Raw genomic sequence first — 13,821 nt, forward strand, 5'->3', positions numbered from 1 at the left:
TATAATGACAACTATTTATCATAAAAACTTACATATACGATATCATTAAACAGAGGTCTCGCTAGGATTTTAAAACTGGGTCTTTCTGCCTCTGAATTCAATCACTAAATATCAGTACATTTTCTCACTTGGCCGCCAGTCAAAGCCTTTGAACTAGCCGCCTAGCTGTTGCATCATGTTCTTTTTTTTTTTTTTTTTTCAATGTACTCTTATAAAACGGCAACAGTACATCAAAGAGTCTTTCAGTCAGTGAATTCTGTCATTGTAAATATCAGCACAGTTAACTGATCAACACATTTTCCCACAAAGCAGGTGGCTGAAACAGGACCGGCAAGTCTTTGAATTTTCCCACGCACCTATTACATGCATACGGAGGACTCCCGCCTCAGTGATTTTCTGCGTCCCAGATCAAAAATTGGCGTCCAAATGCGCGTAATTAGGAGTTTTCGAGATCTCTGAAATTAATTCTTCTTTAGAACCTGTAAATTTCAAAATATGGATTATATTTTTACGGGCATTAATCACCATTTTCGATGATAAAACGAGCAATGTATAAGGTTTAATTTATCAATTCTTATCGTAATTTTTTCATGTTCAGCATATGTTAAAGATATTTTAAATACATTTTCTCTGGAAAAAATCGGGAGCCAAGACGGACACCGCGTTATAAGCGGGATCGCGAGTTATCGAGGGAGCGGTGTATTGTCATTTCTGATATTTGTTGGCAATAAAATAAAAAAAACTTTCATGTTAACTTTTGTGAATGTCAGATTGGAACAATTTTTATATAGGGCCTACAACACATCATGATGGACAGAGTTCTAATTTTGATCAAGCTCTGCCCATTTAGTTTACCGTGGCTGCAGCTCACGAGCTGTCATGAAAATGGCAGATCCAGTAGCATCAACAGCAGATTGATTGGAAAATATTTTCAACAATATTTCTAAAAATTCTTACTGATTGCAAGATGTTTTCAGATCATGCATTAAAGAAAAGCTTAAAGTACTATACGAAATTATATATTCATGAAATTAGTATTTTTGATGGCAAAAATCCGGTCAAAGATGCAACATATTGCTGGTGATCTATGTGGAAAAACAAACATTCTGACAAGCTAGTAGATAACATTTTGCAGCAAAAGGACAGAGTAACAAAATCTCTGTTCTTGCAAAGTTGTGCATGCATATCAGATTTTCTAGTATGTCTGAAGTACTTTAAATTTTTTATATAAAATAAAGCTATCATTATGTACCCATTACATTTATATCGCGCATAATTGTCATTATAATGGTACCAATTGCGCAAGTCCAGGTGGGCAGAGCTTAAGGTGTATGGAACATTGTATTCAGAATTAAAGAACAACAATAGCTGTGGTTAGTGCATTATGCAAGAGTTGTACTTTCTGTTTGGCTTAAAAAAAATGTTGAGCCTCTTGGCAACATGTGAGTTTGTGTTAATTTCTATCTAGATCATATTTTGTATTTTTTATGATTTTTTTTAAAATATGGTACACATGGCTGAAAATGTGCTTGTTGTGACTAGATAACTCTTACCCCTGTCTAGTTCCAGTAGAGTTAGCTCTCTTAAATGCAATGGAGTACCTGGTTATGTCATTGTCAAATTGACAATCTAGCATTGTTCTATATGACAGTGTGTGACATGCATGCTCAAGTAGGACAGAAAGTATGTTTATTTCACAAAACATTAGCATTGTGGTATATGGAAAAACAATTGGTACCGTGATACCTAAAGGAAAGAATAGCCTCACAGTGTATCCATAGAAACACATACATGTGGGCGGCATTTATGAACCATACTAGTTTGATGTAGGAAAACAAATGTGTGCTGAACATTTTTGGTCAAATATTGTAAGTTCTTTAAGAATAAAATGTATGAAATCTTCAGAAAATAGCACAAGTTGGCTTTGGATGGGGACTTTTGATAACTATAGCTATGATAGATATAGGCTTGTGTTACCTGATGCCTTTATATATGTGCTGTTACCTCCTAGAGTGGAATGCATGCAACAAAATAAGTTATGTAAACATAATATAGTTGATTTTGGCCAAATATTGGCTATTTTACCTGCAAAAGATGAAAAATCATGTGTACAAAAACAGCTATCTTGTTCTTGCAAGGCATGCCATAAACCAGGATAGAGAACACTCTAAGTACACTTGTAGATAGATCACTTGTACCATGTGGGATGTTCTGGCATGAGTAATTTTTAGGTAATTTATTAAGGATATGGTATTTCTTCCCACTTTGATTTGAATTGTCCTGCTCTAATTGTCCTTTTTTTTTCCTTCACTTTCCTGCTTTGAAATTGTTCATGTAGTTAGTTCATTTCTCTTGCATTCCCTTTTGTTGAAGTAGCAGTGAATACCAACAAACAAGAACAGTTTCCTTAAGTCAGCATTTCCCATTGGAACTTGTATAAGCCCAATTATAATCTACTATTGACTTTCAATTAATCCTATTTCTTTCTGTCAAGCTGCTCTTGTGGAATTTCCATGTTTGGTCCAATATTACAGAATGATAACCATTTTAGTCACACAGTGCGTATTCATTCCATTCAAATCCACACAGTTCTTGAAACTTTGCATCCCATCGCAAGAATCCAAATTGGCATGAGATGATATCTGCATGGTTACAGAAGGCTGCACTCTACATGCTGGCATTGTAGAAAATATGAACTATGCAATATGAAAGAGCTGCGTCATCTTAGAAATTAAAATTACATGACTCTTGAGGTCTCCACTAAATATAGGAGTCTAAATGTTAGGTTCTCACTTTATCAGTAATGTATTTTGAGATAATTTAATTGCAATGAAGTTAATACAGGTTGTTGATGAACTCGTCTATATTACATGGATACTGTATTAGAGGTTACCACACCTTATGTATATCATTCAGTTATCTCCCTTACACCAGTCATAACATTTCAAGGAAATAAAATCTCACATTTTCAGTGACTGGTTATGAAGATAAAGAGAAGATTTGTGAAGTATTATATTAGCCCTCAGTCTTGATGCAAATGTAAGTAGAAGCAATTTAATAATTTCTCACAGTAAAGTTTACAAGTTTAAAAACTGATAAGGTATGTTCTGTTTGGATCTGAGATAAGTTTCTCTCTATCTTATGCCAATTATTATTAAATTCTTATGTAGAAGAAATATATTTTATATGTATCTATATTATCTAAATTATTCACCCTTTCATATTAGATGGAAATGAACACAACTTCACTTGAAATTTGGGTACCTGTAAGGGATGTTATAGCACAGTTGCTTTTGGGCTGTCCTTGGACCTGTTGGGCCCTGCCCCATATATTTGTCCAAGGTAAGGTCATCAAACTTTCACTTCTCATTTTTCGCATTGCTGATTTTGCCTCCTTTAATTCCTTTATCATAAGCTACCTCTCCCTTTTAGATAAACACTTTCCTCCTGTTTTTAACTCCATTTGATGTGCTATACTTAGTGTTTATATTTGGCATTTTTCTGTATTTTATTCCCCTAATTTCACCCCCAATCCAACACAACCACTTAGAAGCAGTGATTTACTATATATGGTGACTGATTGGCTTATTGAAACAATTTTATTCACATTACAAAGGAGGAAAGCTTACTATTTGTGTTACAAAGAGGATGGGTAGGTGGACCTTTGTGTGAAGACTGGTGGTTAGTGACCTCTTGTATCTGCAGATAGTGTAAAGTGGTCACAGCTTATACTTTATAATAAGATTGGGTCATGTCCACCTGTCTCTGATGTTAAGTTCTGCACCTACCAAACAAATATAAATTCCTTTCTTTTAGGTGAATTGTACATTTTGAAATAGGACAGGTACATACTATTTGGTAGATTGACCTTTGACCTAGTTATTACATAATATGACATAATGTGATTTATCCCATATCACCTATGTGAAGTTCAGTAAGTGCTGATAGGAATAAGATACAACTCATAGTTGAAAGAATTCATTTTATTTCAAAAGATGATTTTGATGGTGAAGCAAAAGTATGAAAACAATAGTTCAAACGGCTCAATGACATTTCTATACACATTCATATAAGACATAGGTTAGTACCTCATCAAATTGTTTTTCACAAGTGAGACTAAGTATATCTGTTACTTATACAGTCCCGAACTATTTCACAGATTACTGGAAAAATTAAGGTTTGCTATAGGTATAACGGTACCAAGTGGGCGGAGCTTAAGGTGTATGGAACATTGTATTCAGAATGAAAGAACAACACTAGCTGTGATTAGTACATTATGTAAGAGTTGTACTTTCTGTTTGGCTTAAAAAAAATGTTGAGCCTCTTGGCAACATGTGAGTTTGTGTTAATTTCTATCTAGATCATATTTTGTATTTTTTATGATTTTTTAAAATATGGTACACATGGCTGAAAATGTGCTTGTTGTGACTAGATAACTCTTACCCCTGTCTAGTTCCAGTAGAGTTAGCTCTCTTAAATGCAATGGAGAACCTGGTTATGTCATTGTCAAATTGACAATCTAGCATTGTTCTATATGACAGTGTGTGACATGCATGCCCAAGTAGGACAGAAAGTATATTTATTTCACAAAACATTAGCATTGAGGTATATGGAAAAACAATTGGTACCGTGATACCATATAAGAATAAAAGAAGTAATTCTCACTTTAATCCATCATAGAAACGAAATCATCACCAACTTTAAAAACAGACACCCGTCCAAGGTTCTCACAGAAGTACTAATGGGTTTCGATGTGACGGTCGATTGACTCTTTTCATGTTTTCAATGAACAGAATATGTTGTGATTATAATGTTTACACTGAAACGGAATTAAAGAATTAGAACGTGACTTTCACACAGGAAGACGTTTAATTGGTGTTTATTTCATTCTCTATTGCCACCTGTTAGCATTTACGAGAAGTTTTCATTGATCGCTATTTCACCAGACTGTTTATTTACAGTATAATGACAACTATTTATCATAAAAACTTACATAATATATGATATCATTAAACAGAGGTCTCGCTAGGATTTTAAAACTGGGTCTTTCTGCCGCTGAATTCAATAACTAAATATCGGTACATTTTCTCACTCGGCCGCCAGTCAAAGCCTTTGAACTAGCCGCCTAGCTGTTGCATCATGTTCTTTTTTTTTTTTTTTTTTTTTTTTAATGTACTCTTATAAAATGGCAACAGTACATCAAAAGAGTCTTTCAGTCAGTGAATTCTGTCATTGTAAATATCAGCACAGTTAACTGATCAACACATTTTCCCACAAAGCAGGTGGCTGAAACAGGACCGGCAAATCTTTGAATTTTCCTGCGCACCTATTACATGTGTACGGAGGACTCCCGCCTCAGTGATTTTCTGCGTCCCAGATCAAAAATTGGCGTCCAAATACGCGTAATTAAGCGTTTTCGAGATCTCTGAAATTAATTCTTCTTTAGAACCTGTAAATTTCAAAATATGGATTATATTTTTACGGGCATTAATCACCATTTTCGATGATAAAACGAGCAATGTATCAAGGTTTAATTTATCAATTCTTATCGTAATTTTTTCATGTTCAGCATATTTTAAAGATATTTTAAATACATTTTCTCTGGAAAAAATCGGGAGCCAAGAACGGACACCGCGTTATAAGCGGGATCGCGAGTTATCCGGGCGCGAGTTATCGAGGGAGCGGTTTATTGTCATTTCTGATATTTGTTGGCAATAAAAAAAAACTTTCATGTTAACTTTTGTGACTGTCAGATTGGAACAAGTTTTATATAGGGCCTACAACACATCATGATGGACAGAGTTCTAATTTTGATCAAGCTCTGCCCATTTAGTTTACCGTGGCTGCAGCTCACAAGCTGTCATGAAAATGGCAGATCCAGTAGCATCAACAGCAGATTGATTGGAAAATATTTTCAACAATATTTCTAAAAATTCTTACCTGATTGCAAGATGTTTTCAGATCATGCATTAAAGAAAAGCTTAAAGTACTATACAAAATTATATATATTCATGAAATTAGTATTTTTGATGGCAAAAATCCGGTCAAAGATGCAACATATTGCTGGTGATCTATCTGGAAAAACAAACATTCTGAGAAGCTAGTACATAACATTTTGCAGCAAAAGGACAGAATAACAAAATCTCTGTTCTTGCAAAGTTGAGCATGCATAAACGATTTTCTAGTATGTCTGAAGTACTTTAAATATTTTATATAAAATAAAGCTATCATTATGTACCCATTGCATTTATATCGCGCGTAATTGTCATATAAGAATAAAAGAAGTAATTCTCACTTTAATCCCTCATAGAAACGAAATCATCACCAACTTTAAAAACATACACCCGTCCAAGTTTGTTCACACTATAAAAACATCTGGATTAGTCATTTGATCAGCTTGCCAAGATCAAAAGACTGCTTATAATAGAAGCCTGTGATGAATAGAAAATCAAAGATGTTGTATATGGTTATTCATTGTGACCCATGAACTGAAGCTTCACTTGCCTTCACTTCACCGATAAGTTTTGATATTTAATGACCCCTGACCCTAATGAAAATGAGTGTAATACTTATCTACTGTCAAAGAAGAATTTGTTTTATACTTTTACTCAGTTGTTTACTTGCCTTTTTCAACACTACTCATCCACGTTCAATTTTTCAGTCTCCCATTCTTGCTCATTCATTCAATCACCCACCACTTCCATGTATGCGCTCATTCATGCTTTCTTTTTCTTCCCTTTTAGCCCTTCTTTCATTCATTAATTTGTAATTTATACTCTTATTAATCTGTGCCTTTTGGTTTACAAAACTGTCTTAGCTCCGGAAAGGTCTGTCAGTGGTGCATAAGTATCGGTGTTAACTGCAGCCAAATCTACAGCATGTTAATGTCAACAGAATAACACCATGGATGATTTTATTATGGATGTGTGTATTCTGTGTGAGTGTGAAAGCTATGCATATGATAAACTCAAGGTAATAATTACTTCACACATTCCTGTACAAGAATATGTATATGCAAAATTTCTGCCGTTTTCATGGATGACATACAAATTATATCTATAAATGTTAGAGGCCTGCAAGGTTCAAACAAAGGGACATTTTTCACTGGGTAAAACGAGAGAATGTATCTATAGTATGCTTGCAAGAAACTCGTTGTACAAAGAACGATGAAATATATTGGGCAGCTGAACGGGGATACAAATGTATATTTTTTAGAAATACTTTTGAATTTATAATTCATAGAGAAAGATGTGACAGTCAAGGGAGATTTATTATTTTAGATACTACAATTAATGTCAACAGAATAACCCTCGTGAATTTGTATGGTTAAAATGATAATAATCCTAGCTTTTTAGAAAGTTGGAGGAGATCTTATTTTTTGAGAACTGGTCAATTATAATGTGTGGAGACTGGAATACTGTTCAAGACTTAGATTTGGATACTTATACTATTTTACATGACAAACACCAACACTCTAGGGCAGCGATTCAAGACCTGAAAAACAAATTGGAATTAATTGATCCCTGGCGAAATTCCAATCAAGACTTGAAGATGTATACCTGGAGGCAAAAATCTCCCTTTAAACAAAGTAGATTAGATTACTTTCTTGTATCGGATGACATTCATATGAATACAGCTGATGTGTGTATCTTACCAGGGTATAAGACATCATTCAGCTATTGTTTTGAGTGTGGCATTTTCAATGTGTCCAAGGGGAAAAGGATATGGGAAATTTAATGCCCAACTGTTGAGGAACATTGAGTATACTGATTTGGTCAAAAAGTGTATAACAGGCACTGTAAAAGAAAATTATGTAGGGGGAAATAGAGATGACTTTCTCCATGTTTCTCTTTCCCGTAATGATCAAATGTTCTTTGAAATTTTGAAAATGAAAATAAGATCAGAAAATGTTATTTTATTAGAAAAACAAAAGAGAAACTGGATAAATGAAAGAAAAGTGAGCAGGAAATAATAGAAATTCTGGGGGTACTGTCGAATAACATAGATGGGGAAACTGGAAAATTTAGAGGAAAAAAAAAACAGGAATCTAGGGAAAAATAAATAGGTGTTATATTAAGATCTAAAGCTTGATGGTACTAATTTGGGGGACAAGCACAAAGTACTTCTTAAATCTTGAAAAAAGAAACTGTCAATAAGACAATAATGGAAATTATTTTAGATGATGGGACAAATATATCTGACCAAATAGATATTTTAGAAGCTCAAAAACAGATTAGCTTGCCAGTAGCTTCTCGTGGGTCGGTGGTTCTTCCCGGAGTTTTCCCGGGTTCTTCCTCCACCATTAATATTGGCCGCCATGCATAGCCTATCGTGTGCTGAAAAATGGCGTTAAACCCCATAACAACAACAACAAAAACAGATTTATATGGAATTGTACAAAAGTAGAATTCCTCAGCTTGATGATGAGGCTACTCAAGAAACTAAATAGATTTTCTAATCACAATATTAAACTTAGTCAAGAGGAAAGAGAATCATGCGAGGGTCTGCTACAATCATGGAACTCTGTATGTCTCTAAAATGGATGGAAAAAGTCCTGGCTCGGATGGATTCACTGTAAAGTTCTATAAATTCTTTTGGAAGTCTCTTGGAGGATTTATATGCAGATCAATAAATTACGGATATACTGTAGGAAAACTCAGATTTTCAGACTCAAGGAGTCATCACATCTCTACCAAAGGAAGAAAAAGACGGAATATATTTTAAAAACTGGAGACCTATAACACTTTTAACTATCGACTATAAGATTGCTTCAGGAGCCATTGCAGCGAAGATTAAAAGGGTTCTTCCATCAATAATCAGTGATACTCAAAAAGGACATATGAAGGGTAGATTCAATGGAGAAAATACCAGGCTATTATACGATATCATGGACCAACTTGAGAATGAAAACAGATATGGTTTATTATTGTTAATAGACTTCGAAAAAGCATTTGACTCAATTAACTGGATATTTGTGGAAGAAGCTCTACAATCGTTTAATTTTGGTGATTCCGTTTGTAAGTGGTTTAAACTGTTTTGTAATGAATCTAATAGTTGTGTTATAAATAATGGCCATATGTCATCTTTTTGTAGACTTGAAAGAGGATGTCGTCAAGGAGATTCCCTTGCACCTTATTTGTTTATCATTGGGGTTGAAATTTTAGCTATAACTTTAAAGCAAAATGTGAATATACGGGGAGTAATCTTTGACGCCAGTGAATATAAATTGGGTCAGTTGGACGATGACGCTTTTATTCTTCTTGATGGATCTCATTTTTCTCTTGAGACAACTATGCATATCTCGCAAGGATTTTTTCTATTATCTGGACTTAAATGTAGCATAACAAAAACAAAAGCTATTTGGATTGGAACAGAAAATTTTCTAATGGAAGAATATGTCCCGAAATGGGCCTAATTTGGTCCTCTTCTAACTTTACACTCCTTGGCATAGAATTTTCTCCAGATTTACAACAAATGGTGGGAATTATATGACGAAACTAACAAAGGCAAAATGAATACTCACAAGCAGGAGTCAAAGACATCTGTCAATAGTTGGTAAAGTAATTGTTGTAAAAACTCTTGTTCTGCCCATATTCATACATCTTTTTTCAGCATTTCCAAACCCATCAGCAAAAGTTGAAGCAGAACTAAACTGCACATTATTTAAATTTGTATGAGGTGGAAAAGTAGAGAATAAAACGTGATATACTAGTTTCCCCAGAAAACGAGGGAGGACTAAATATGATGCACATATTTTCATTCATTAGGTATATTAAGAGTTAAAAGATTGCTGAAAAAAGAAAATGGAACATGGCAGAACTTAGTCAATACAACTATACTTAGAAATAAAAAGGATATTTGGATTTTAGGGAGAAGGAAGTTAACAGAATTTTGTAAGTTCATTAAAGTATCTAATTGGAAAGAGGAACTGCAAAGTCCTCCATGAGTATTTTAAATTTTGTCCCCCCCTAAATTGTCCTATCGGTACAAATCCTGGACAGAAGCCGGTTTTGAAATTCTGAATGATCTAGTAGATGATCATGGTAATTTAATACCTTTTGAAATAAAACAAAAAACTAGAAGTGATAATTTCTTGAAATATTTCTCCTTAATATCCAAAATTCCAAAAGCATGGAAAGACACCATAAAAACCCATTTAGTACATAATAATTTTGATAAGCAGGAGGATAAACTAATGAACTTGCAAAAACAAAATTCACTCAAGTTTGTTTACAAAGATCTTTTTAAAAAAAGCTAAACAGCAACACACTGCGAAGCAAGAAACTTGGATGCAAGTATTTAATACGAATATTAATTAGTGAGGAGTGGTCTGAGATTTATAGCCGGGCAAAATGCTGTACCAAGGATACCAATTTGATCTCTTTTAACTTTAAATTAATCCATAGAATAATTGCCACTAATGATTTTCTGAAAAGGATTAACATACATGTATTAGATGACAACAAATGTACTTTCTGTAAGAGTGAAAACGAAAGTACTGAGCATCTCTTTTATGATTACAGTATTAATTTTGGTACCGTTTTATTGAAGGTTTTGCACCTTTTTGCCCAAATATTGTACATTTGTTTAAAAAAGAAACATTCTTATGAAATAAACAACTGGACATATATTGCTTATGTTGGCAAAATATTATATTTATACTTGCAGATTCAATAGGAAAAATCCTTCTATTTTTGCTTTTAAGCAAATAGTTGCAATGCATAAGAACATTGAAAAATACACTACTAAGGTAAATAAAAAAGAAGACCAATTTCTTCAAAAATGGACCTCAATAATGAACATGTAACTTGTCTCTGACTTGATGGTAAACAGGAACAAAACACTGTAATATCACAAAGTCCATGTCACCTGGATTGTGTGCCATATGCATGTGTGTGTGTTTTCTTTTTCTGTAGATTATATTTATTATCCCTTGATTATCTGATCACCAGAAATGTTTGATTGTAAGGTGACCTTAGGATGGTTCACCGACCCAGTGGTCAACCGATTACGGGGTTAATAGAAGAAAAAAAAATTGTTTCTCAAGATATAAAGTTTATTTACAGGCATATAGATGATATCTAACTATTACTCGTTACACTTGCTATAAAGGTGACTTTCATTTCAGCTGTGATAACAAAACTACTTTCCCAAAATCTAGCAAATTGCTTTGATCCCCTCCTGTAAGGATAAATACCACTTTGCTTTCTAAAAAGACACGACACTTTTGAGATAGACTTGTACTGTGACTAGATCAAGATACGAAACTCTCAAACATCGATTCACATGACAGGCCTTTTTTCTGAACAATAACGTGTTCATCAAACAAAAGCATTTAATTTGCATACTTGTAGTCACTGCTGATGCTCTCCAATGACTGCTTAGGGCAGGGTGAAACCATTATTTGGTGACCATTAAATACAGGGCATTTATGTATGAAAATTGGAATGGAATATGTAAACAGGTGATGGTGTTAAGTGTTTAGGATCGAATAAACAGCAACACAGGAAGAGTGAAAATAACAAGCTTTTTAAAATTTAACTATTTTACTGGAAAAATTCTGTAAAAATGAAAAAAGGATCAAATCCAAAAATAATCTAGGAATAATCCACGAATTAAATTGCAAAAGTCCTAGTAATAAATGTTATAATAATTTCAAGTTCGAATCCTGTATGAAAATCAAAGATGGATGTCGATGATGCATGCTGTAGTCAGTACTGTGCTTATCTACAGTTCCTTGTAGAAATACAAATAATGGCACTTCGGAGTTGGAAATCCAAATTAAATTTGTAAGCGTCTTTCCAAAATTTCTGTGTGAGCACTTCTCAAAATATTTCCAGAGAATAAAGAATGAATCCTTTTGAAATCCAACTGATTTGAAGAAAATAATAACTCAAAATCTGGCTACAACAAAAATAACTTGACATCAGTGTAAAAAGCCCAAAACTTTGAAATCTCTCTCTACGCATCTCTATTAATATTAAAACTAACAAATGTGTAGTAATGGAAAAACTGTTATTGCAAAATCGAAGGGGGGGGGGGGGGGCACGTGATCTTGCTTATGTAACGTACACCAAAAATGTCCCTGACGAAAACCAATCAGTTTAAAATAGAACTTGTTTACGATTACGAAGGTTGCTACAAATTCTGAAACAAGGTCAAGATTTAGATCAACACCTGTGTTTACAAATGAATGATTCAGGTCAACTAATTTTCTGGAAAAATATTATGTTAGCATATAACAGAATAAAAAATTTAAAACTGACAATTAAATTAAAATAAATGTGAATTAAATCAGATATATGTAACAATGGGCACCAGCAGAATTATTGGGGGGGGGGGGGGGAGGAACAAACATGTAGTGGTCAGCTATTAACAGTGGTCTTTAAGAAAAATTTTCAAATCATCTAATCAAGGCATATCCCTTTCATTTTACAGACATAGGTATATTATTTGGCTAAAAGAAAGCAAAAATTAAAAGGTTTTTCATACATTCCATCTCTACTTGTATCTAGCAATATAGCAGTGTCTGCACTTAGCACAGTATCTATTTTCACTTTATTCTGAATCCAATGGGACACATAATTCTACAGCTTGATCATCACGTTACAGTCCCAAAACAAATCGAGTATCGTTTCCAGGGCAATTTAAAAAAATGCAGGAAAGAATTCATTGCTTAACTTCTGAGTAACATGAAATTGAAACCATTTTAATTTTTAGTTTCTTGTTATTTTAAAACTTTAGAACTTTTGTCAGGCCATACACCCATATTCAGATTGAAAATTTCATTACATTTTTTTTTCACTAGTTGGTTTAATATCCTTTTTAAAAGTAAACTGTAATAGTCTGTACATCCTTTATTGTTATAAACTACAATTTCTAAATGGAAGGATAAATGATCTGAGGGCTGTTCCAGTAAAACATATATCCCCCCCCCCCCGGACTGCACTTCAAAAAAACTTCCGTAGGAGGTTGTGTTTCGAACTATTTTGATTCCGACAGTGGAAGGTTGGTTAGGAAAATCACTTCTGTTGTGGGTTGTGCTAACAAAATGAGAAATCGCTGGTGGGGTTGTCAGAAAGAAGAAGAAGAAGAAAAAAACGAATATATATTTAAAATCGCATCTACCCCCCTCCTAGCGGTCTAACGTGAATAAAACATTGGGTTAGAAAATGATGCCAGTACACGCGAGTGCACGTAATTTGTACGAATTCGCGTACTTTTAAAGCAGTGATACGCGTTCGGCATATTACGTCAACGCCGCGGATATAATAAAAAAAAATGTGCTTTGCGCAGTATGCAAATTTTATTAAACTTTTAACTTTAAAAGTGCATTTCGCGACGTAATTCGCGCTGCCGCAGCTTTCCTCACAGCGCTTGATGCGACATCTAGATATATGGATACTTCGGTTCGACATGAATGGCTGTTAAACAAAATTTGATTCGTTTATTGGCCCTGGAACATGCATTTTATGGAGTTTTAGCCTTCCTTTCGTCGTGGAAGTTTTACAAATGCGTGTTTCCAATAAGGGCCACACAGGAAACCAAAATGGTTGAATCACAACACGGTTTGGCTTCAGACGTTTTCAGTCGGCAAATACTGGCTGGTGATAGCTATGATGACAATGAATATCATGTATATCGGTCTGTTGGACATTGGAAAAATGTCACTGGAAATACCAGTGTGTGATTTTGAGCCCAAAATTGATGTTGAGTGCGAGTCCGTTGTACGTGTTGGATGAACAATGTGCCGGTTATATTTATTAAATATCGCCATGTCTAAACAAGCAGACTATGGGAATGTTGGACTTAGAACCCTAA

The sequence above is a fragment of the Sinohyriopsis cumingii genome, chromosome 17 (assembly GCF_028554795.1).
Source record: "Sinohyriopsis cumingii isolate HCF-2022 chromosome 17, ASM2855479v2, whole genome shotgun sequence".
Classification (NCBI taxonomy): domain Eukaryota; kingdom Metazoa; phylum Mollusca; class Bivalvia; order Unionida; family Unionidae; genus Sinohyriopsis; species Sinohyriopsis cumingii.